The following is a 26,205-nucleotide window of genomic DNA, read 5'->3' as shown; positions in this document are numbered from 1 at the left end:
AGGTTTAGTCGGACATGGGGAATGTCGTAGAGATGTTTGTGTCTGGTGTTATGCCTGTGGGTTCTGTCACAACTATCAAGAAAGCATTTTAAGTCAAGGTTGATATTGGAGTTTAAGGTCCTGTAGATGTAGATTGCACAGTAGTAAGTGTGGATGTACTGAACAGGGAGTAAGTTTAGATCTATGAAGAGTGGGGGGGTGTGTTGCCAGGGATGGGATTTAGTGATTATTCTTACTGCAGCTTTTTGTTGGGTTATTATTGGCTTTAGGTGTGTTGCTGCAGTTGATCCCCAAGCACAAATAGCATAGGTGAGGTATGGATAAATAAGTGAGTGGTATAGTGTGAGAAGGGCATTTTGCGGCACGTAGTATCGTATCTTGGAGAGGATCCCAACTGTTTTGGATACTTTTTTGGTTATGTGTTGGATGTGGGTGCTGAAATTCAGGTTGTTGTCAAGGTATAGGCCTAGGAATTTGCCCTCATTATGTCTGGTAATTAGAGTGTTGTCGATCTTAATGTTAATTTGTGCATCTCCTGCTCTGCTACCAAACATAATATAGTAGGTTTTGTCAGTGTTAAGCGTAAGTTTATTGGCTGTCATCCAAGTCGATATTTTGATCAGCTCCTCGTTAACAATGGTGTTGAGGGTGGCAAGATTAGGGTGAGAGATGATATAAGTCGTGTCGTCAGCAAAGAGAATGGGTTTCAGGTGTTGGGATACGTTTGGAAGATCATTGATGTATATGAGGAAGAGCAGGGGACCAAGGACACTTCCCTGCGGAACTCCAGTATCAAGTGGCCGTGTTGTTGATGCTGTGTCTTTAATGGTAACATACTGATACCTATTAGTAAGGTAAGATTTGAAATAAGCAAGCGCATGGCCTCTTATACCGTAATGGTCAAGTTTGTGGAGTAGGATGTTGTGGTCTACTGTGTCAAAAGCTTTTCTTAGGTCAATAAAAATTCCTAGTGGATATTCCTTATTTTCCAATGCTGTGTAAAGCAGATCTAGCATTTTTATGATTGCATCATTAGTGCTTTTATTTTTCCTAAATCCAAATTGGCAGGGGCTGAGTATGTTTTGTGCTGTTATAAATGAATATAGTCTCCTGTGCACGAGTTTCTCAAAGATTTTGGATAGCAATGGTAAGTTTGATATTGGCCTATAGTTGTTTAAGTCTGTAGGGTCACCACCTTTATGTATTGGTGTAACCCTTGCCATCTTGAGTAGTTTCGGGAAGGTGCTAGTTTCTAGTGACTTGTTAAAAAGTAATGAAATAACGTGCGAAAGGATATGGGCCGCTCGCTTGTACAGTAATGGTGGGACATTAGACAGATTCCCCGAGTTGTTTTTAAGTGACTTTATAATCTCGGTGACTTCCGAGGGCTCAGTTGGTGCAAGATAGAAGGAATTTGGGAAATTCCCATCTAGGTAGTCCCCGGCATGGGCATTAGTATGTGGGATTTTATTGGCGAGATTAGATCCTATGGTTGAGAAGAAGTCGTTTATCTTGTTAGCTGTGTCAGTGGGATGTAGTGGTGTTTCATTAGGTTTAGTTAGGACAATATTCTTGTTTTTTTTTAGTTTGTGGGTCCCTAGAATCTGAGAGTGTTTTCCAGGTCTTTTTTATATCTCCTCTAGTGTCTGTGAATCTACTGGAGTAGTATAGTTGTTTGGCTTTCTTTATTACTTTGGTGAGAACTGATGAATAGTGTTTAAGAATATCTTTGTGTATTAAGCCCTGTCTATATTGCTTTTCATATTGGTGTTTCTTGTCAATGGATTTCAGAATGGTGCTGGTTAGCCATGGGCAACCAAGCCGTTTATTTTTGATCTGTTTCGTTTTTATAGGACAATGTTTGTTGTATAGTCTAAGTAATTTGTTAAGAAAAATGTCTGTCCAGTCATCAATACCATTGGCCTTGGAGAATTCTGTAGGGCAGTCAACAATCTCTAGGTCAGCTGTGAACTTCCTTATTGAGGCCTCGTCATGGAGTCTAAATGAGACTTTGTTGTATTCAAGTGGTGGTTTATTAATGTTTGTCAGGAGGAAGGTAGGGTAGTGGTCTGTAGTGCTATCTGTTATTATCCCTGATTTAAGGGGGGCTAGTATATTGGTCCATATGTGGTCTATTATGGTTGCACTTGTCTCAGTAAGCCTGGTTGGTTTAGTTATTGTTGGTATGAGAAGTGTGTTGTTCATATTGTTGATGAAATCAGTTACAGGCTGATCATCTAGTAAGCCAAGGTTGATGTTGAAGTCTCCAGCTAAGAGAAGGTGGTGCTTATTCATTTGTCTGTTTGTTATTAGTGACTTTAATTTCTCACTGAAATTTGGGATGTTTGTGTGAGGTATCCAGTAAATGGCACCGATTGTTATAGGTGTCTTAAGGTTTTTTACAGTAAAATTAGCAAAAATGTATTCCCCATATTCATCACTAAAGCAAGTGGTGCTAATACAAGATAACTGGTTAGAGTAATAGATTGCAATACCACCCCCAACTTAGTTTGGTCTGCAGTTGTGAATTGCTGTGTATCCTGGTAGAGGGTAGATATCTATTGTGTCCTGCTTAAGCCAGGTCTCAGTAAGAATAATGCAGGAGAAGGGTGTCTTGATTGTTTTGCTGTGTAGTAATTACAGTTACTGTTTGATTCATTTAAGTCAATCAATAAGAGGTTGGTATCAGGATCAATGCTTGTAATCATAAAATTTATAGTGAATCTATAGTTAGAATTAAGTATAAGACAAAGTAAATATTTTAAAGCTATAAAATAGCACCTGAATTATTTTAACAAATGTAAAAATTTGAGCTAAGGTAGTTCTTTAAAGCTAAAATAAAGGAGACAATAAAAAAGGGGACTAAAAAAAATTGTGAACAAATAAAATGGTAATCAAATAAATGAGCTAGGGAATATAATGGCAAAATAGTGAACTTATTACGCTTTAGCACCTGAGAATAGCACCTTGATTATTTTAACAATTGTGAATATATGAACTAAGGTTGTTATGTAAAGCTAAAATAAAGCTAAAATAAAGGAGAAAATATATAAGGGACTAAATTAAATAATGGTAAACAAAGTTAAAATGGCAGATAGTCACTATGATATGATATTGAACATAAGAACATAAGAACATAAGAACGAAGGAACACTGCAGAAGGCCTACTGGCCCATGCGAGGCAGGTCCAAGTCTCCTACCGGCTTAAGCCAATGCACCCAACCTAGTCAGGTCAGGTCACATTGACTTAAGGGAGGAACACGGCAACCGACCTGGTAGCACAAGCTATCACGTCTAACTCACACCCACCCACATCTACTCATGTATTTATCCAACCTATTTTTAAAGCTACACAACGTTCTAGCCTCTATAACGGTACTTGGGAGTTTGTTCCACTCATCCACAACTCTATTACCAAACCAGTACTTTCCTATATCCTTCCTGAATCTGAATTTTTCCAACTTAAAACCATTGCTGCGAGTCCTGTCTAGGCTAGATATTTTCAGCACACTATTTACATCCCCTTTATTTATTCCTGTCTTCCATTTATACACCTCAATCATATCCCCCCTAATTCTACGTCTTTCTAGAGAGTGCAGTTTCAGGGCCCTTAGTCTATCCTCATAGGGAAGGTTTCTGATACATGGGATCAACTTTGTCATCCTCCTTTGTACATTTTCCAGAGAATTTATATCCATTCTGTAATACGGTGACCAAAACTGTGCAGCATAATCTAAATGAGGCCTAACCAAGGATGTATAGAGTTGAAGAACAACCTGAGGACTCCTATTATTTATGCTTCTTGATATGAAGCCAAGGATTCTATTAGCTTTATTGCGAACACTTATGCACTGTTGTCTTGGTTTCAGATTACTGCTAACCAGAACTCCTAAATATTTTTCGCAATCCGTAATATTAAGATCTACATTTTTTAGTTTATATGTGGCATGGTTATTGTCCTGTCCAACATTTAGAACTTTGCATTTGTCTATATTAAACTGCATCTGCCACTTCTCCGACCACTGCATCAGTCTATTCAAATCTTCCTGGAGTGCTCGAATGTCCTCGTCAGAATGAATTCGACGGCCTATTTTGGTGTCATCGGCAAACTTGCCGATGTCGCTCTTTATGCCCTCATCTATGTCGTTTATGTAGATTGTGAACAGCAGGGGGCCCAACACTGACCCCTGTGGAACACCGCTCGTGACACTTCCCCACTCTGATTTCTCCCCATTTATGCAAACTCTCTGCTGCCTATTTGTCAACCATGCCTCTATCCAGGAAAAAATTTCTCCTCCTATTCCATGTGCTTTAATTTTCCTCAACAGTCTCTGATGTGGGACCCTGTCAAAAGCCTTACTGAAGTCCATATACACAATATCATATTCATTACCATGATCTACCTCCTCAAATACCTTAGTGAAAAAAGTTAATAAATTCGTAAGGCAGGAACGCCCCTTTGTAAAACCATGCTGAGATTCGTTGATTAATTTATGCTTTTCAAGGTGGCTACGAACTGCCTCGGCAATTATTGATTCCATAAATTTTCCCACTATGGAGGTCAGGCTTATTGGTCTATAGTTCAAAGCTAAGGACCTGTCACCTGTTTTGAAAATAGGTATCACATTTGCCATTTTCCACTTATCTGGCACCATGCCAGTTTGTAGTGATATGTTGAAAAGATTAGCCAAAGGTGTGCTAAGCTCCTCTTTACATTCCTTTAGAACCCTTGCATACAGTTCATCAAGGCCTGGGGATTTGTTAGGTTTTAATTTATCTATTTGCCTAAGGACCATGTCACTTGTGACCCTAATAGTGCACAGTTTATTATCGTCCTGTTCTACATAATTTTTCATTACTGGAATATCGCTGGTATCCTCTTGTGTAAAAACTGAGAGGAAGTATGTGTTAAAAATTCTACACATTTCCTTATCACTGTCAGTGAGCTGACCCGAGGAACTTTTGAGTGGGCCTATCTTGTCCCTGATCTTACTTCTGTATACCTGAAAGAATCCTTTTGGGTTAGTCTTCGATTCTCTTGCAACTTTAACCTCATAATCTCTTTTTGCTTTTCTAATTCCCTTTTTTATTTCTCTCTTTAACTGAATATATCGATTTCTCAATTGCCCCTCTCCTCTTTTGATTTGCCTATATATGCCTCTCTTTTGACCAATCAGATATTTTAATCTATTGTTCATCCATTTAGGATCATTTTTGTTTGATCTGATATCCCTATTTGGAACATAATTTGACTGAGCAGCTAGAACTATGCCCTGGAAAGCATCATATCGGCAACCGTCACCACCTACCTGACCCTTAGTCAGGTCATTCCAGTTCAGCCCACCTAAGTAATTTTTCAGTCCTATGAAATCAGCCAAGCGAAAGTCAGGGACGGAGACTTGATTGCCATTATTAGGGGAATTCCATGATATATTAAAACTGAGTGATTTGTGATCACTTTCCCCAAGCTCATCATTAACCTCAAGATTATTAATTAGTGTTTCCCTACTGGCAAGAACCAAGTCAAGGAGGTTATTTCCCCTAGTTGGCTCTGTCACAAACTGTTTTAAAAAACAATCCTGGATCGTATCAAGAAAGTCACCTGACTCTAAATTTCCTGTCAAATTGCTCCAGTCAATCTGTCTATAGTTGAAATCTCCCATTAGCACAACATTTTCGTATGTAGATGCCTTATGAATTTCGTCCCATAGAAGTTTACTGCACTCCCTATCAAGATTTGGGGCCCTGTAAATCACACCCAAAATTAGTTTTTCTCGGCCCTCGAGAAGCTGTAACCAAACAGATTCAGTGGCTGACGCTTCTAATTTAATATCTTGTCTAACACAACAATTTAAATTGTCTCTGACATACATCGCTACTCCACCACCTTTCCTGTTGACCCTGTCAGTGTGGAATAATTTATAGCCTTGTATGTGACATTCAGAGGGCATCTCTCTATCTTTCAGATTGAGCCAGGTCTCTGTTATAGCAATAATATCTATGTTTCCTGCACTTGCAATTAATCTTAGCTCATCTATCTTATTTCTTACACTCCTGCTATTAGTATAGTAAACCTTAAGGGAGCTAGTCCCTTGCTGCCCTCTGCTGTCCCCCTTTGTTTGCTGACCTGATCTATTGTCTTTATTTATAACTTCATGCTGAATGCCTTTTATACATTTACTGTTTCCAACCCAAGTGTTGCAACCTGCTTGTTTCCCACACACACCCATACCTCTATCTTCCATCAGTTTAAAATCATAGGCATTTCACCAATGGCCTTCTCAATCGAGTCTGCAAGTGCTACCACCCCAGCCCCAGAGAGATGTACCCCATCCCTTGCATACATATCATGTTTGCCATAAAAGTTGTTCCAGTTGTCAATGAATGGGATTGCAAGTTCCTTGCAGTATCTGTCTAGCCAGCAATTTACACCAATTGCCCTAGACAACCATTCATTTCCTACTCCCCTTCTAGGCAAGATGCTACATATGATTGGGATCCCTCCCTTAGACTTAATGAAATCTATAGCTGACCTGTACTTATCTAGCAGCTCTTCTCTCCTACCCTTCCCAATATCATTTCCACCAGCACTGAGACAGATAATGGGCTTGTTCCCATTACCTGACATGATATTATCCAGCCTGTTGACAATGTCCCCAACACCAGCTCCAGGGAAGCACACTCTATCTCTCATCTTCTTATTCCTATTACAAAAAGCACGGTCAATATATCTTACCTGAGAGTCACCAACCACAAGAATGCGCTTACCTCCATTAGCAGGGGCAGTAGTACCCTTACCTTCACTGGCCACTGAAGTACATTCATCCTGAAGAACAGAGAAGCGATTTCCTACCTTCAGATCTTCACTCTTAACTTTCCTTACTCTGATGCGCCTTCCATTACTGTGAACCACTCGCCACTTGTAGCAGGTGCTGGACTGCACCTCACTGCTGGTAGCCGTTGCTACCTCCCCAACTACAGCCTCCTCACAGCGAGAGACAGACTGCACCTCACTTGAAGCCTCATTCCCCCAACTCCAGCCACCTCACACTCTCTCCCAGACCCATTGAAGTGGTCCTTCAGCCTCCTAATCTCCTCCTGGAGAAGCAAGACCTCCTCCTTCAACTCTCCAACCTCAATTTTTAAAACACTGCAGAAGCAAGCCATGCTTTGTAACCGTCCACACTAATCCCCAAAGCAGCTCAGGGTCTGTGACCTCACGTGACGACTGATTTGTTATACATATATAATAAGTTGAGCAATTTATTGTACTATAAAAAGTAAAAATAATATGAGGTAGTTCGTAGTAGCTAGCAAAAGATAGTTTTGGGCCTTGAGCAATAATGCAATTGAAAATACACTAACTGCACACACAATAACTAGAGAACAGTCGAAAAGTTACTCGTCAGCACTTACCAGCCTGATAAGGTCAAAAAAGTTGTATTATGAAAATAGATTACATAACATTAAAGGTGATATGAAAAAAACCTGGAAAACTCTATCTGAAATTCTTGGAACTAAAAAGTTATCCAAAAACAAAACAATCAAACTAACAAAATCAGATGAACCCCTACTAACTCCAACTGAAACAGCAAACAGACTTAATGTTTTCTTCTCCACCATAGGAAAAAACCTAGCAAACAAAATACCAAGCACAAACACCCGTCCATCAGACTACCTCATAGGTACCTACCCAAATACGCTATTCCTAGCTCCAACCAACCCCATTGAAGTTATGCTCATCATAAACACCCTTAAAAACAAGGCAGGAGACATTAACAACTTGCCTGCTTTTATATACAAAAAAGCTTCTCAAGCATTGTCACCAATTATTGCAATGCTCTTTAACAAATCCATTGAATCATCTACCTTCCCAACAATCCTCAAAATAGCAAGGGTCACTCCAATCCATAAAGGAGGTGACCAAGCTGACTTGAATAACTATAGACCAATATCTAACTTACCACTGCTCTCTAAAATCTTTGAAAAATTAATTCATAGACGGATCTATTCCTACCTCGTTTCACACAACATATTAAACCCTTGTCACTTTGGATTCAGGAATAATAAAAGCACAAATGATGCTATCATACACGTGCTAGAACTAATATATACCGCACTTGAAAAGAAAGAAGTCCCGCTGGGGATTTTCATTGATTTACGTAAAGCTTTCGATACAGTCGACCATGAACTGCTGTACTCCAAATTAATGCACTATGGTATCAGAGGCCACTCCCTCAACTACCTAAAATCATACCTTAGAAACAGAACTCTATGTGTGTATGCAAAAGATGCAAACTCTTCCACTCAACCAATTACAGTAGGAGTCCCACAAGGAAGCGTCCTTGGACCACTCCTCTTTCTCATCTACATCAATGATCTACCAAATGCATCACAGCTACTCAAACCCATATTATTTGCAGATGACACTACTTATGTCTTTTCCCACCCAAATACAGTCATACTAGCAAACACAGTCAATGCTGAATTACAGAAAATATCTGCCTGGATGATGACTAACAAACTTGCCCTGAACACTGATAAAACCTATTTCATTCAGTTTGGAAACAAAGCTGCAAATGATCCAATTAACATAACACTAAATGGATCATCAGTCACAAGACTCACAGAGGGAAATTTCCTAGGTATCCACCATGAGAGTAGCCTTAAGTTCTGGACACACTTACAACAAATCACCAAGAAAATCTCCAAGACTGTAGGCATACTATCAAAGATAAGGTACTACGTTCCACAATCAGCTCTCCTGGCACTGTACCATTCACTCATATACCCTTATCTTACATATGGAATTTGTGCATGGGGATCAATAACATCCAATCACCTAAAACCCCTAATAACCCAGCAAAAGGCAGCAGTAAGAATGATAACAAATTCCCACTCACGCCAGCATACTCCACCAATTTTCAAAAGTCTGAATCTGCTCACCATTAAGAACTTCCATACTTATTCATGTGCCTACTACATACACAGAACAATACATGCAAATATAAACCCTCCACTTAAACTTCTCCTCACCATCCTAAACAGGACACATGACCACAGCACAAGACACAGATCTCTTTTTGATGTACTTCATGTCCATATCACACTGTGTAAAAACTCTGCACATAAAGGGCCCCAAAATATGGAATTCATTACCAGAAGATATTAAAGTAACCCAGTCTGAAAATCAATTTAAGACTTCTCAAAAACCACTTAATCACCCTAGACTAAATGCTAAATACTCAGTACACACATACTCACCTATGTACTCCCACATCATAACTGAAACAATCACTTTGAACCTTTTATCCATTGTTGACAGGAATATAATTGAATCATTGTGTTCTCAAAAAGTCTGTTCGAATATAAATATATCTTTGTATTATACAAATTTTGATTCATTCATAATTAATATTCTACTGTACAACTATGAAATAATTACTATCCTACTGTACAACTATAATATACTCCTTAGTGTTAAGTAGACTGTAAGCCAATAATGTTAAGCTGGCCCATAATGCCTAGGCATAATAAACTCTTTGCACTGCAACCCACTATTGTGAATATAAAATCTCAATGTACTGTTTGCAAAGACATTAAATAAAAAAATAAATACATTGCTCTCTCATGCCTCACACTGCTGTCTCATGTCCTACACTGCTGTCTCATGCCCTACACTGCTGGACCACGACCTACACTGCTGTCTTCCTCTTTACACTCCTGTCTCACACCCTACACTGCTGTCTCACATCCTACACTGCTGTCTCACACACCCTACACTTGTGACACAAACACTACACTGCACTCTCATGTGCTACACTGCTGTCACACACCCTACACTGCTGTCTCACTCCCTACACTGCTGTTTCATGCAACACACTGCTGTCTCACGCCCTACAATGCTGTCACACACCCTACACTGCTCTCTCAAACTCTACATTTCTGTCTCATGCCCTACACTATTGTCTCTACACCCTACACTGCTGCCTCATGCAATACACTGCTGTCTCCCTCCAACACTGATCTCTCACACCCTACACTGCACTCTCATGCCCTAAATGCTGTCTCATGCCCTACACTGCTATCTCACACCCTACATTGCTATCTCACACCCTACATTGCTGTCTCACGCCCTACGCTGCTCTCTCCCTCCTTACACTCCTGTCTCACATCCTACACTGATATCTCACACCCTGCACTGCTGTTTCATGCCCTACACTGCTGTCTCACGCCCTACACTGCTGTCTCACACCAGACACTGCTGCCTCCCTCCTTACATTGCTGCCTCATGCCCTACACTGCTGTCTCACGATCTACACTGCTGTCTCACGACCTACACTGCTGTCTTCCTCTTTACACTCGTGTCTCACACCCTACTCTGCTGTCTCACATCCTACACTGCTGTCTCACGCCTTACACTGCTGTCTCATGCCCTACACTGCTGTCTCATGCCTTACACTGCTGTCTCACGCCCTACACTGCTGTCTCACGTCCTACAGTGCTGTCTCACGCCCTACATTGCTGTCTCACGATCTACACTACTGTCTCACGCCCTACACTGCTGTCTTCCTCCTTACACTCCTGTCTCACGCTCTACACTGCTGCCTCATGCCCTACATTGCTGTCTCCCTCCTTGCATTGCTGTCTCACTCCATAACACTGCTGTCTCACGCCCTACACTGCTGTCTCCCTCCTTACATTGCTGTCTCATGCCTACACTGCTGTCTCACGCCCTAAACTACTGTCTCCCTTCTTACACTGCTGTCTCACGCCCTACACTACTGTCTCCCTCCCTAAACTGCTGTCTCACTCACGCCTTACACTGTTGTCTCACGCCCTACACTGCTGTCTCACGCCCTGCACTGCTGTCTCACGCCCTACACTGCTGCCTGACGCCCTACACTACTGTCCCACGCCCTACACTGCTGTCTTCCTCCTTACAATGCTCTATCACGCCTTACACTCCTGTCTCATGCCCTACACTGCTGTCTCCCTCCTTGCATTGCTGTCTCACGCCATAACACTGCTGTCTCCCTCCTTGCATTGCTATCTCACGCCATAACACTGCTGTCTCACACCCTACACTGCTGTCTCCCTCCTTACATTGCTGTCTCATGCCCTACACTGCTGTCTCAAGCCCTACACTACTGTCTCCCTCCTTACACTGCTGTCTCACACCCTACACTACTGTCTCCCTCCCTACACTGCTGTCTCATGTCCTACACTCCTGTCTCACGCCTTACACTGCTGTCTCACGCCCTACACTGCTGTCTCACGCCCTACACTGCTGTCTCACGCCCTACATTGCTGTCTCACGCCCTACACTGCTGTCTCACGCCTTACACTACTCTCTCACGCCCTACACTACTGTCTTCCTCCTTACATTGCTCTATCACGCCTCACACTGCTTTCTCATGCCTCACACTGCTGTCTCACGCCCTACACTGCTGTCTCACGCCCTACACTGCTGTCTCACGCCCTACACTGCTGTCTCATGCCCTACACTGCTGTCTCACGCCCTACACTCGTGTCTCACGCTCTACACTGCTGCCTCATGCCCTACACTGCTGTCTCCCTCCTTACATTGCTGTCTCATGTCCTACACTGCTGTCTCATGCCCTACACTACTGTCTCCCTCCTTACACTGCTGTCTCACGCCCTACACTGCTGTCTCAACAGGCTGGATAATATCATGTCAGGTAATGGGAACAAGCCCATTATCTGTCTCAGTGCTGGTGGAAATGATATTGGGAAGGGTAGGAGAGAAGAGCTGCTAGATAAGTACAGGTCAGCTATAGATTTCATTAAGTCTAAGGGAGGGATCCCAATCATATGTAGCATCTTGGCTAGAAGGGGAGTAGGAAATGAATGGTTGTCTAGGGCAATTGGTGTAAATTGCTGGCTAGACAGATACTGCAAGGAACTTGCAATCCCATTCATTGACAACTGGAACAACTTTTATGGCAAACATGATATGTATGCAAGGGATGGGGTACATCTCTCTGGGGCTGGGGTGGTAGCACTTGCAGACTCGATTGAGAAGGCCATTGGTGAAATGCCTATGATTTTAAACTGATGGAAGATAGAGGTATGGGTGTGTGTGGGAAACAAGCAGGTTGCAACACTTGGGTTGGAAACAGTAAATGTATAAAAGGCATTCAGCATGAAGTTATAAATAAAGACAATAGATCAGGTCAGCAAACAAAGGGGGACAGCAGAGGGCAGCAAGGGACTAGCTCCCTTAAGGTTTACTATACTAATAGCAGGAGTGTAAGAAATAAGATAGATGAGCTAAGATTAATTGCAAGTGCAGGAAACATAGATATTATTGCTATAACAGAGACCTGGCTCAATCTGAAAGATAGAGAGATGCCCTCTGAATGTCACATACAAGGCTATAAATTATTCCACACCGACAGGGTCAACAGGAAAGGTGGTGGAGTAGCGATGTATGTCAGAGACAATTTAAATTGTTGTGTTAGACAAGATATTAAATTAGAAGCGTCAGCCACTGAATCTGTTTGGTTACAGCTTCTCGAGGGCCGAGAAAAACTAATTTTGGGTGTGATTTACAGGGCCCCAAATCTTGATAGGGAGTGCAGTAAACTTCTATGGGACGAAATTCGTAAGGCATCTACATACGAAAATGTTGTGCTAATGGGAGATTTCAACTATAGACAGATTGACTGGAGCAATTTGACAGGAAATTTAGAGTCAGGTGACTTTCTTGATACGATCCAGGATTGTTTTTTAAAACAGTTTGTGACAGAGCCAACTAGGGGAAATAACCTCCTTGACTTGGTTCTTGCCAGTAGGGAAACACTAATTAATAATCTTGAGGTTAATGATGAGCTTGGGGAAAGTGATCACAAATCACTCAGTTTTAATATATCATGGAATTCCCCTAATAATGGCAATCAAGTCTCCGTCCCTGACTTTCGCTTGGCTGATTTCATAGGACTGAAAAATTACTTAGGTGGGCTGAACTGGAATGACCTGACTAAGGGTCAGGTAGGTGGTGATGGTTGCCGATATGATGCTTTCCAGGGCATAGTTCTAGCTGCTCAGTCAAATTATGTTCCAAATAGGGAAATCAGATCAAACAAAAATGATCCTAAATGGATGAACAATAGATTAAAATATCTGATTGGTCAAAAGAGAGGCATATATAGGCAAATCAAAAGAGGAGAGGGGCAATTGAGAAATCGATATATTCAGTTAAAGAGAGAAATAAAAAAGGGAATTAGAAAAGCAAAAAGAGATTATGAGGTTAAAGTTGCAAGAGAATCGAAGACTAACCCAAAAGGATTCTTTCAGGTATACAGAAGTAAGATCAGGGACAAGATAGGCCCACTCAAAAGTTCCTCGGGTCAGCTCACTGACAGTGATAAGGAAATGTGTAGAATTTTTAACACATACTTCCTCTCAGTTTTTACACAGGAGGATACCAGCGATATTCCAGTAATGATAAATTATGTAGAACAGGACGATAATAAACTGTGCACTATTAGGGTCACAAGTGACATGGTCCTTAGGCAAATAGATAAATTAAAACCTAACAAATCCCCAGGCCCTGATGAACTGTATGCAAGGGTTCTAAAGGAATGTAAAGAGGAGCTTAGCACACCTTTGGCTAATCTTTTCAACATATCACTACAAACTGGCATGGTGCCAGATAAGTGGAAAATGGCAAATGTGATACCTATTTTCAAAACAGGTGACAGGTCCTTAGCTTCGAACTATAGACCAATAAGCCTGACCTCCATAGTGGGAAAATTTATGGAATCAATAATTGCCGAGGCAGTTCGTAGCCACCTTGAAAAGCATAAATTAATCAACGAATCTCAGCATGGTTTTACAAAGGGGCGTTCCTGCCTTACGAATTTATTAACTTTTTTCACTAAGGTATTTGAGGAGGTAGATCATGGTAATGAATATGATATTGTGTATATGGACTTCAGTAAGGCTTTTGACAGGGTCCCACATCAGAGACTGTTGAGGAAAATTAAAGCACATGGAATAGGAGGAGAAATTTTTTCCTGGATAGAGGCATGGTTGACAAATAGGCAGCAGAGAGTTTGCATAAATGGGGAGAAATCAGAATGGGGAAGTGTCACGAGCGGTGTTCCACAGGGGTCAGTGTTGGGCCCCCTGCTGTTCACAATCTACATAAACGACATAGATGAGGGCATTAAGAGCGACATCGGCAAGTTTGCCGATGACACCAAAATAGGCCGTCGAATTCATTCTGACGAGGACATTCGAGCACTCCAGGAAGATTTGAATAGACTGATGCAGTGGTCGGAGAAGTGGCAGATGCAGTTTAATATAGACAAATGCAAAGTTCTAAATGTTGGACAGGACAATAACCATGCCACATATAAACTAAATAATGTAGATCTTAATATTACGGATTGCGAAAAAGATTTAGGAGTTCTGGTTAGCAGTAATCTGAAACCAAGACAACAGTGCATAAGTGTTCGCAATAAAGCTAATAGAATCCTTGGCTTCATATCAAGAAGCATAAATAATAGGAGTCCTCAGGTTGTTCTTCAACTCTATACATCCTTGGTTAGGCCTCATTTAGATTATGCTGCACAGTTTTGGTCACCGTATTACAGAATGGATATAAATTCTCTGGAAAATGTACAAAGGAGGATGACAAAGTTGATCCCATGTATCAGAAACCTTCCCTATGAGGATAGACTAAGGGCCCTGAAACTGCACTCTCTAGAAAGACGTAGAATTAGGGGGGATATGATTGAGGTGTATAAATGGAAGACAGGAATAAATAAAGGGGATGTAAATAGTGTGCTGAAAATATCTAGCCTAGACAGGACTCGCAGCAATGGTTTTAAGTTGGAAAAATTCAGATTCAGGAAGGATATAGGAAAGTACTGGTTTGGTAATAGAGTTGTGGATGAGTGGAACAAACTCCCAAGTACCGTTATAGAGGCTAGAACGTTGTGTAGCTTTAAAAATAGGTTGGATAAATACATGAGTAGATGTGGGTGGGTGTGAGTTAGACGTGATAGCTTGTGCTACCAGGTCGGTTGCCGTGTTCCTCCCTTAAGTCAATGTGACCTGACCTGACTAGGTTGGGTGCATTGGCTTAAGCCGGTAGGAGACTTGGACCTGCCTCGCATGGGCCAGTAGGCCTTCTGCAGTGTTCCTTCATTCTTATGTTCTTATGTTCTCATGCCCTACAGTGCTATCTCCCTCCTTACACTGCTGTCTCACACCTTACACTGCTGTCTCACACCCTACACTGCTGTCTCACGCCCTACACTGCTATCTCACGCCCTACTGTGCTATCTCACGCCCTACACTGCTGTCTTACGCCCTACACTGCTGTCTCATGCCCTACACTGCTGCCTCATGCCCTACACTGTTACCTCATGCCCTGCACTGCTGTCTCCCTCTTAACACTGCTGTCTCATACTCTACACTGCTATCTCACGCCCTACACTGCTGTCTCACATCCTACACTGCTGTCTCACACAACCTACACTGCTGTCTAACGCCCTACATTGCTATCTCACGCCCTACACTGCTGTCTCACTCACTACACTGCTGTCTCACGCTCTACAATGCTGTGTCACGCCCTACACTGCTGTCTCACGCACTACACTGCTGTCTCACGCCCTACACTGCTATCTCACCCCCTACACTGCTGTCTCACACCCTACACTGCTGTCTCACACCCTACACTGTTGTCTCACGCCCTACACTGCCATCTCACGCACTACACTGCTGTCTCACGCCCTACACTGTTATCTCACGCCCTACACTGCTGTCTCACACCCTACATTGTCTCACGCCCTACACTGCTGTCTCACGCCCTACACTGCTGTCTCACACCCTACATTGCTGTCTCACACCCTACACTGCTGTCTCACGTGCTACACTTCTGTCTCACGCCCTACACTGCTGTCTCACGCCCAACACTGCTGTCTCATGCCCTACACCGGTGTCTCATGCTTTACACTGCTGTCTCATGCCCTACACTGCTCACACCCTACACTGTTGCCTCCCTCCTTGCACTGCAGTCTCACGCCCTATTAGCTGGAGAGAGTTCCGGGGGTCAACACTTCCGCGGCCCGGTCTCTGATCAGGCCTCATGGTGGATCAGGGCCTGATCAACTAGGTTGTTACTGCTGGCTGCACACCACCCAATGTACGAACCACAGCCCGGCTGGTGAGGTACCGACTTTAGGTCCTTGTCCAGTGCCTGCTTGAAGACAGCCAGGAGTCTACTGGTAATCCCCCTTATGTATGCTTGGAGGCAGTTGAACAGTCTTGGGCCCATGACACTGTGTTGTCTCTTAACGTGCTAGTGACACCCATGCTTTTCATTGGGGGGATGTTGCATCGTCTGCTGAGTCTTTTGCTTTCGTAGTGAGCGATTCTCGTGCGCAAGTTTGGTACTAGTCCCTCTAGGACTTTCCAGGTGTATATAATCATGTATCTCTCCCGCCTGCGTTCCAGGGAGTACAGGTTCAGGAACTTCAAGGGCTCCCAGTAATTGAGGTGTTATATCTCAGTTATGTGCGCCGTGAAGGTTCTCTGTACATTTTCTAGGTCAGCAATTTCACCTGCCTCCAAACGTACTGTTAGTGTGCAGCAACATTCCAGCTTAAAAAGAATAAGCGACCTGAAGAGAGTCATCATCGGCTATACTGCTGTCTCACGCTCTACACTGCTGTCTCACGGCCTACACTGCTATCTCACGCCCTACACTGCTATCTCATACCCTACACTGCTGTTTCACTCATTACACTGCTGTCTCATGGCCTACACTGCTATCTCACGCACTACACTGCTGTCTCTCTCGTTACATTGCTGTCTCACGCCCTACACTGCTATCTCATGCCGTACACTGCCATCTCACATCCTTCAATGCTGTCTCACGCCCTACACTGCTGTCTCACGCCCTACACTGCTGTCTCACACCCTACACTGCTATCTCACTCCCTACACTCCTGTCTCACACCCTACACTGCTATCTCACGCCCTACACTCCTGTCTCATGGCCAACACTGCTATGTCATGCCCTACACTCCTATCTCACGACCTACACTGCTATCTCACGCCCTACACTGCTGTCTCACACCCTACACTGCTATCTCACTCCCTACACTCCTGTCTCACGCCCTACACTGCTATCTCACGCCCTACACTGCTGTCTCATGCCCTACACTGCTATCTCACGCCCTACACTGCTATGTCATGCCGTACACTGCCATCTCACATCCTTCAATGCTGTCTCACGCCCTACACTGCTGTCTCACGCCCTACACTGCTGTCTCACGCCCTACACTGCTATCTCACTCCCTACACTCCTGTCTCACGCCCTACATTGCTATCTCACGCCCAACACTCCTGTCTCATGGCCAACACTGCTATGTCATGCCCTACACTCCTGTCTCATGCCCTACACTGCTATCTCACGCCCTGCACTCCTGTCTCACGCCCTTCACTGCTATCTCACGCTCTACACTGCTGTCTCATGCCCTACACTGCTATCTGACGCCCTACACTGCTTTTTCACGCCCTACACTCCTTTCTCACGCCCTACATTGCTCTCTCAATCCCTACACTGCTGTTTCATGCCCTTCACTATCTCACGCCCTACATCTGTCTCACACCCTACACTGCTGTCTCACACCCTACAATCCTGTCTCATGCCCTACATTGCTGACTCAGGCCATACACTGCTGTCTCACGCCCTACACTGCTGCCTCACGCCCTACACTATCTCACGCCCTACGCTGCCATCTTACGCACTACAATGCTGTATCACGCCCTACACTGCTGTCTCACGCCCTACACTGCTATATCACGCCCTACATTCCTGTCTTACGCCCTACATTCCTGTCTCACGCCCTACACTGCTGTCTCACACCCTACACTATCTCGCCCTACACTATCTCACGCCCTACACTCCTGTCTCACGCCCTACACTGTTATCTCACGCCCTACACTGCTGTCTCACGCCCTACACTGCTGTCTCACGCCATACACTGCTGTCTCACGCCCTACACTGCTATCTCACACCCTACACTATCTCACGCCCTACACTATCTCACGCCCTACACTGCTGTCTCACGCCCTACACTGCTATCTCTCGCCCTACACTCCTGTTTCACGCCCTACACTGCTGTCTCACGCCCTACACTGGTCTCACAGCCTACACTGCTGTCTCACGCCCTACACTCCTGTCTCACGGCCTACACTGCCGTCTCACGCCCTACACTGCTGTCTCACGGCTTACACTGCTTTTTCACGCCCTACACTGATGTCTCACGCCCTACACTGCTGTCTCACGCCCTACACTCGTCTCACGCCCTACACTCCTGTCTCACAGCCTACACTCCTGTGTCACGGCCTACACTCCTATCTCACGGCCTACACTGCTATTTCACCGCCTATACATCTGTCTCATGGCGTGCACTGCTGTCTCACGGCCTACACTGCTGTCTAAGATAAGATAAGATTTCGTTCGGATTTTTAACCCCGGAGGGTTAGCCACCCAGGATAACCCAAGAAAGTCAGTGCGTCATCGAGGACTGTCTTAACTTATTTCCATTGGGGTCCTCAATCTTGTCCCCCAGGATGCGACCCACACCAGTCGACTAACACCAAGGTACCTATTTGCTGCTAGGTGAACAGGACAACAGGTGTAAGGAAACGTGTCGAAATGCTTCCACCCGCCGAGAATCGAACCCGGGCCCTCCGTGTGTGAAGCGAGAGCTCTAGACACCAGGACACCGGGCCACGGCCTACACTCCTGTCTCACGGCCTACACTGCTGTTTCACGGCCTACACACCTGTCTCACGCCCTACACTCCTGTCTCACGCCCTACACTGCCGTCTCACGGCCTACACTCCTGTCTCACGCCCTACACTCTTGTCTCACGCCCTACACTGCTGTCTCACGCATTACACTGCTGTCTCATGCCCTACACTGCTGTCTCACGCCCCACACTTGTCTCATGCCCTACACTGCTGTCTTACGCCCTACACTGCTGTCTCACGCCCTACACTGCTGTCTCGCGGCCTACACTGCTGTTTCACGCCCTACACTTCTGTCTCACTGCCTACACTTCTGTCTCACTGCCTACACTGCTGTCTCACGGCCTACACTGCTGTCTCACGGCCTACACTGCTGTCTCACGGCCTACACTGCTGTCTCACGGCCTACGCTGCTGTCTCACGGCCTATGCTGCTGTCTCAAGCCCTACATCACCGTCTCACGCCCTACACTTCCGTCTCACGCCCTACACTGCTGTCTCACGCCCTACACTGCTGTCTCACGCCCTACACTGCTGTCATGCCCTACACTACTGTCTCACGCCCTACACTGCTGTCTCTCGGCCTACACTGCTGTCTCACGCCCTACTCTGCTGTCTCACGGCCTACACTGCTGTCTCACGCCCTACACTGCTGCCTCACGCCCTACACTGCTGCCTCACGCCCTACACTGCTGCCTCACGCCCTACACTCCTGTCTCACGCCCTACACTCCTGTCTCATGCCCTACACTCCTGTCTCACGCCCTACACTGCTGTCTCACGCCCTACACTGCTGTCTCACGCCCTACACTGCTGTCTCACGCCCTACACTGCTGTCTCACGCCCTACTCTCCTGTCTCACGCCCTACACTGCTGTCTCACGTCCTACACTGCTGTCTCACGTCCTACACTGCTGTCTCACGCCCTACACTGCTGTCTCACGCCCTACACTGCTGTCATGCCCTACACTGCTGTCTCACGCCCTACACTGCTGTCTCACGCCATACACTGCTGTCATGCCCTACACTCCTGTCTCACGGGCTACACTGCTGTCTCACGCCCTACACTGCTGTCTCACGGCCTACACTGCTGTTTCACGCCCTACACTTCTGTCTCACTGCCTACACTGCTGTCTCACGGCCTACACTGGTCTCATGGCCTACACTGCTGTCTCACGGCCTACACTGCTGTCTCACGGCTTACACTGCTGTCTCACGGCCTACACTGCTGTCTCACGGCCTACACTGCTGTCTCACGCCCTACACTGCTGTCTCACGTCCTACACTGCTCTCACGCCCTACACTCCTGTCTCACGTCCTACACTGCTGTCTCACGTCCTACACTGCTGTCTCACGTCCTACACTGCTGTCTCACGTCCTACACTGCTGTCTCACGTCCTACACTGCTGTCTCACGTCCTACACTGCTGTCTCACGCCCTACACTCCTGTCTCACGTCCTACACCTGTCTCACGTCCTACACTGCTGTCTCACGTCCTACACTGCTGTCTCACGTCCTACACTGCTGTCTCACGTCCTACACTGCTGTCTCACGTCCTACACTGCTGTCTCACGCCCTACACTGCTGTCTCACGTCCTACACTGCTGTCTCACGCCGTACACTGCTGTCTCACGTCCTACACTGCTGTCTCACGTCCTACACTGCTGTCTCACATCCTACACTGCTGTCTCACACGTCCTACACTGCTGTCTCACGTCCTACACTGCTGTCTCACGTCCTACACTGCTGTCTCACGTCCTACACTGCTGTCTCACGTCCTACACTGCTGTCTCACGTCCTACACTGCTGTCTCACGCCCTACACTGCTGTCTCACGCCCTACACTGGTGTCACGCCCTACATTGCTGTCTCACGTCCTACACTGCTGTCTCACGTCCTACACTGCTGTCTCACGTCCTACACTGCTGTCTCACGTCCTACACTGCTGTCTCACGCCCTACACTGCTGTCTCACGCCCTACACTGCTGTCTCACGCCCTACACTGCTGTCTCACGCCCTACACTGCTGTCTCACGCCCTACACTGGTCTCACGCCCTACACTGCTGTCTCACGTCCTACACTGCTCTCACGTCCTACACTGCTGTCTCACATCCTACACTGCTGTCTCACGCCCTACACTGCTGTCTCACGCCCTACACTGGTGTCTCACACCCTACACTGCTGTCTCACGCCCTACACTGGTGTCTCACGCCCTACACTGGTGTCTCACGCCCTACACTGGTGTCTCACGCCCTACACTGGTGTCTCACGCCCTACACTGGTGTCTCACGCCCTACACTGGTGTCTCACGCCCTACACTGGTGTCTCACGCCCTACACTGGTGTCTCACGCCCTACACTGGTGTCTCACGCCCTACACTGGTGTCTCACGCCCTACACTAGGTTATTAAGAATAAATTAATTACCAGTGTTCTTGTGGTGTAATTCCTTACATGTCATTTTGTTTGTTGTTCTCTCTTATTTATGTGCTTCTTGTGTCTTCATCTGTTTCTTTATTAAGTTTGAAGTTAACTTCTAGGCTTTGTTATGATATAGTTACCTGAGAGGTTTCTTATAGTAAGAGGAAGAGTTGTGATAAGTGTTGTGATGCCGCTGTGATGACAAGTGTTGAAGATTGTTGTTGTTGTTGTTGTTGTTGTTGTCAGTAAGGTCCTCTGCATCTGGAGCTGTATTTTTTTCCTGTCTCTCTATTCTTCCCTCTAACCTCGTCTCTAGGGTTATACTAATGGAAAAATATTGTTAGTAAAAATAACATTGTTCCTTTAAATTGTTGTACATCACAGCTTAAAATTTAGACAGAGACGCCATCACGTATTCCTGTGGTTGACCGGATGTAGCGTGAAGCCGCAAAATATCGGCCATGCAGGTGAGCAGCTCTGGCGGGCCTTTCAAAATGTTGATAAATCAAGAAAAATGAAATCACACTTTGTTTGCAGTCTGATGAGTATATTTCTCTTGTAAACTTTAAACCCAATATGCCTAAGTAAATCTGAGAATAAAATATTCTTGACCGGTGGTAAACAGGCTCTGGTGGCCTGGTGGTTAACGCTCTCGCTTCACACGGCGAGGGCCTTGGTTCGATTCCCAGCCAGAGTAGAAACATTGGGCCTGTTTCTTTCCACCTGTTGTCTATGTTCCCCATCAGTAAAATGGGTACCTGGGTGTTAGTCGACTGGTGTGGGTCGCATCCTGGGACACTGACCTAATTTGCCCGAAATGCGGACCATAACAAGGGACTTTCTATACGGTAGTATGTCATTGTTGTCAGCTAGGACTGTGTACCATGTACATGTACTTGTAGTAAATAAAGATTTTTTTATTATTATTATTATTATGGACCTTCGTGTAATCCATTAACGAAACAGACATGAATAAGGTCACACAAAATATGTCTGGAACACATAAATTTGTAATAATTCACTGTAGACCTCAGTAACATGGAAGTAATTTTAGTGGAATGCTTCAAGAACTGTTGGAAATTGTGTTATGAATTTGTACCTGGGATGTGTGTGGAGACAGCAAGTGTTATCCAGAGGTACGGAAGGTTGCGGCTTTCTTGAAGGAATTTTATTAACTGTCCTCCATTTATAACTCTTTTTGAGTATCTTTCTTCTTAACTCTACTTCGTAGATACTGTCAGGAAAATTGATTTATTCTCTTCTTTACTCTCACTTTGACTTTGTGGGGTTGTCATGGTAGGTAATTTACACGACAACAGGCATGAAAATGTGCAACTTACTTACTTAAACTGAATAACTTGGTGAAAAAGTCATCGGTGATATATGACCTTCCATCTATATATCTTCGGTTAGACCTCATTTAGATTATGCTGCACACTTTTGGTCACCGTATTACAGAATGGATGTAAATGCACTGGAAAATGTACAAAGGAGGATGACAAAGTTGATCCCATGTATCAGAAGTCTTCCTTATGAGGATTGAGAGCCCTGAATCTGTATTCTCTACAAAGACGTAAAATTGGGAAGGATATTATTGATGTGTATAAATGGAAAACGGGAATTAATAAAAGGGGACGTAAACAGCGTGCTAAAAATATCTAGCCAAGACAGGACTCGCAGCAATTGCTTTAAGATGGAAAAATTCAGATTCAGGAAGGATATAGGAAAGCACTGGTTTGGTAATAGAGTTGTGGATGAGTGAAACAAACTCCCGAGTACAGTCATACAAGCTAAGGCATTGTGTAGTTTAAAGATAGGTTGTATAAATACATGAGTGGGTGCGGCTGGGTGTGAGTTGGACCTGACTAGCCTGTGCTACTAGATCAGATGCCGTGTTCCTCCCTTAAGTGAATGTGACTGACCTGGCTAGGTTAAGGCATTGGCTTAAGCTGGTGAGAGAACTGAACCTGCCTCGCATGGGCCAGTAGGCCTGCTGCACTGTTCCTTCTTTCTTATGTTCTTATATGCTCAGAACTACTAAATGCCTCAAATGATGTTTACCTGGAGTTTACCTGGAGAGGCTTTCAGGGGTCAACGCCCCCGTGGCCCGGTCTGAGACCAGGCCTCAGGATTTGATCAACCAGGCTGTTACTGCTGGCCGCACGCAAGCTGACGTACGAACCACAGCCCAGATGGTCAGGTACTGACTTTAGGTGCCTGTCCAGTGCCTTCTTGAAGACAGCCAGGGGTCTACTGGTAATCCTCCTTATGTATGCTGGGAGGCAATTGAACAGTCTTGGGCCCCTGACACTTATTGTGTTGTCTCTTAGTGTACTCGTGGCGCCCCTGCTTTTCATTGGGGGAATGTTGCATCTCCTGTCGAGTCTTTTGCTTTCATATGGAGTGATTTCCGTGTGCAGGTTTGGTATCAATCCTTCCAGGACCTTCCAAGTGTATATTATCATGTATCTCTCTCGCCTGCGTTCGAGGGAATACAGATGAAGGACCTTCAACCATTCCCAGTAGTTTAGGTGCCTTATTGCACTTGTGTGCCGTGAAAATTCTTTGTACACTCTCCAGGTCTGCAATGTCGCCAGCTTTGAAGGGGGCCGTTAGTGTACAGCAGTATTCCAGCCTAGAAAGCACAAGCAATTTGAAGAGAATCATCATGGGCTTGACATCCCTAGTTTTGAAGGTTCTCATTATCCATTAGTAGTACTGATTTCTACAGAGTGGCTCCTACCTCTGAGCGGTCTCCTCCCAAAAGGCCTTCTACAGAGTGGCTCCTACCTCTGAGTGGACTCCTTCCGCGCCTGCTCCCGCCCACGCACCTGACCACCGCGCTCTCGCGCCCTCCTGCGCCTTCTGCAGCGCCTTCTGCAGCGTCATACGGATCGCCCCCGCCCCCCCGAATTTTTTTTCAAATTTCTTTGAATTTCATTTTCTTGTGCTCTCCATCTCCTCGGATCAAGTTTTTGGGTTTTCCCCCTATGAGTACCCCTCTCACCACCCACTTCCACCCCAAATATTCCTGCTCCATCTCCTCAGATCAACACCCTCTAAACCATATATTTCTCCTCCACTTCCTTGGATCAAGTTTTTCTCGATATCAATAATACAAAGACTCCACTTCCTTCGATCAAGTTTTTTTGGATTCCCCCTCTGGGGGTAAGCATTCAAAATGGACTCCCACTTGCATCCCAAATTCCCTGCTCCAATTCTTCGGATCAAGTTTTTCTCAATATCAAATAATACAAAGACTCCATCTCCTTGGATCAAGTTTTTCTCGCTATCAATAATACAAAGATTTTCCCCCCACACCTCCCACCACCCACTTCTACCCCAAGTATTTCTCCTCCATCTCCTTGGATCAAGTTTTTCTTGATATCAAATAATACAAAGACTCCTCCTCAGATCAAGTTTTTGAATTCCCCCCTCTGGGGGTAAGCATTCAAATGAACTCCCCCTATGGGGCATGGTACTTTCTCTTACTACAGGTCTAAACAAGTGTGACGTCACCCCACCTGTGTTTACTCGGTGGTCAGTGACGTCACGTGATGACCTCACACACACAGGCTGAATCTTGCCGACTTCCCCCTATGTCAGTGACGTCACGTGATGACCCCACACACAGGCTGAATCTTGTCGAGCAGACAATAAAATGCAGGATAGCACTAATACACAATATTTTCATTTATTTATTATACAACCAATGCATTTCATATACATCCAACAAAAAAAAATTCATTGAAAAAAAGATACAATTCATTGACTAAAATCAACATATTTTTCTCTTGAAGAAATTCTGTGCATTTTGTTCTGGATCTTCTTCGTCGTCACCATCTCAGTATTACACATTTCATATACAACATAGGGAAAACATTACACATTTTCACTCTTAACCCAGGATAACCCAAATAATTTCACATTTTTTTCGTTAATGCCACAACAATCCACAATTTCTTTACAAAAGATTCACTCTCCTCAAGTCTAGACATTTTTCTCGTTTTAACTATTTCATCAGAAAAAGTCACCACAACACTTACAACTTATAACCACTTTTCGATAAATTCACTAGTCACAATTTTACATATTATGAAGTTAATACACACACACACACACACACACACACACACACACACACACACACCATGTCATGAGACATTACCAGAACTAAGTCACACACCTCCAACTAATACACAATCACTTTACTAAGTTTATGTTAACTATTCATCAACTAAAAATATTAATACAATTTACCCACCAAATTTGTTATAATCATCAAAAAATAAAACTGTTTTACACATTTTTTCTCACACTAAATATTCATACCACATTTATCATTTCTCACCTATGCTACATATCATATTTCTCATCCACATCAACCCTAAAACATCCTTCCTTATTCATCCGTATATCACCTAGAGATGTTTTAACCCTGACGACCCATCACGACGTAGGAGCCAGAGCAACCATCACCACTCCAACAAGACCTACTACACTCTGGCTCTTAGTGTCATGATGGGTCGTCGGGATAAAATATCTCTAAGAGATATACGGATGAATCAGGAAGGATGTTTCAGGGATGATGTGGATGAGAAATATGATATGTAGCATAGGTGAGAAATGATAAATGTGATATGAATATTTAGTTTGAGAAAAAATGTGTAAAACAGTTTTATTTTTTGATGATTATTACAAATTTGGTGGGTAAATTGTACTAATTTTTTAGTTGATGAATAGTTAACATGAACTTAGTAAAGTGATTGTGTATTAGTTGGAGGTGTGTGACTTAGTTCTGGTAATGTCTCATGACATGGTAAAATTTTTTGTGCTTATGTCTTACATTTATTGTTAATATGTCAAGTATAGGTTTTGGTGTATGTCTTAGTTATGATGTGTATGTCTTAGTTGGAGGTGAATGTCTTAGATTTGGTGTGTATGTCTCATGTCTTAAATTTGTGATTGAAATGTATAAGTTGTGGGTGTGTG

General features: G+C 44.4%; 1 protein-coding gene across 3 annotated transcripts in view; it reads right to left on the bottom strand.

Annotated features, from left to right (window-relative positions):
- Positions 1–21,460, bottom strand: part of LOC138854801 (gastrula zinc finger protein XlCGF57.1-like) — an 84,357-nt gene extending 62,897 nt beyond the window's left edge. The window contains exon 1 of one of the 3 annotated variants that reach the window (XM_070099893.1): positions 21,354–21,460. The gene's annotated coding sequence lies outside the window, so the exon portion shown is untranslated. The remainder of the gene's footprint in view (positions 1–21,353) is intronic. The other 2 variants (XM_070099895.1, XM_070099894.1) reach the window with 2 other exon arrangements.
- Between the last annotated feature and the right edge of the window lie 4,745 nt (positions 21,461–26,205).

The sequence above is a fragment of the Cherax quadricarinatus genome, chromosome 70, assembly GCF_038502225.1.
Source record: "Cherax quadricarinatus isolate ZL_2023a chromosome 70, ASM3850222v1, whole genome shotgun sequence".
Classification (NCBI taxonomy): Eukaryota; Metazoa; Arthropoda; class Malacostraca; order Decapoda; family Parastacidae; genus Cherax; species Cherax quadricarinatus.
Note: the sequence above shows the minus strand (reverse complement) of the source record. Positions and strands in the feature narration are given on the sequence as shown.